This window comes from Etheostoma spectabile, chromosome 1 (genome assembly GCF_008692095.1).
Source record: "Etheostoma spectabile isolate EspeVRDwgs_2016 chromosome 1, UIUC_Espe_1.0, whole genome shotgun sequence".
In the NCBI taxonomy this organism is placed as follows: domain Eukaryota; kingdom Metazoa; phylum Chordata; class Actinopteri; order Perciformes; family Percidae; genus Etheostoma; species Etheostoma spectabile.
In genome coordinates, this window is record NC_045733.1 from 16,482,920 (window position 1) to 16,484,055 (window position 1,136).

The following is a 1,136-nucleotide window of genomic DNA, read 5'->3' on the forward strand; positions in this document are numbered from 1 at the left end:
CTTTTTTTACTGCTTTGCCTGCCCAGAGAATTTTACCCCCCCCATGAGCGAGCGACATCATGGATTGCAATCAAACAACGTAGCAAAGTTGGTTAAGACCACAAATATTGTTATCCATATGGACCGCACAGAAAAAGGTCAAAACTTTCAAAAGTAAGTACCCTCCTTTTCATGTGAGCTCAAAGTGTGACAAACCAAAACAGTGTTTTATTTATTAATGCGTTGTGAATCATTTTATTAGAAGGGCAGATAGATAGCACATAGATAGATACAATAGAGACTGATGGAGTTATTATTAGTTCATTTAAGGGGCTACTTTTTGTGTTTAATAAAACACAAAAAGTAGTGAGTGGCCCCTGCTCTGGAGGAGCTGTGCCACAAAGGGTCACCATGCTTTTATTTGTTTTGTCTGTTTTTGGAAAGGCTCAAGTGTAATCTGTGCGCGGAGCAGCTCACAGCTGAAGGTAACCCGTTGTTTACAGACTAAGCCCCATTTCTTCGGCGGAACAGGCTGACCCAAATCGGGAAAAGACCCCACATCATGCTGAATTTGTACAGTAATGTTTGTGTGTAAGTGCATGTGAATAATGCACACCAGCTTGTGCGTAAGGAAAAAATGTTCCTGCTAAGACCCTCACTGCAGTCTCTGGGCCAGTGTCATGTGTGAGTGTTTGGGGATCCTGTAGAGAGGGTATTGTGTTTCTATTTTATTTATTGGCCTCTTATGTAAGCAGCAGCAGGGGGAAGAGACATACTGAGGCAGGGGTAAAGGCCACCGAGCTATGAAATACAGTCAGGGTACACAGAGTTGGACTGTTAGAATTAAATAAGTGAACAAAAGAGATATAACAGACAGAAAAAATTGAAATATTTTTACTAAGTCTGTGAAATGAAATGAGAACTACACAAAAAACAACAAAAAAAAAACACTTTTATGTTGTAGGTTTAGCGCAAAAAAGGTTTTTATTTCTACCTGTTTGCAGCAGAGGAAAATAACCTAATGGCCACACTGTTTGTATCTCTTTATATTAATTGCATGGTTACCAATATGTTCATCTGACCATCTTAGAGCTGAACAATAAGTTCCAACACGTACACACAGACACACACACACACACACACACACACACACACAC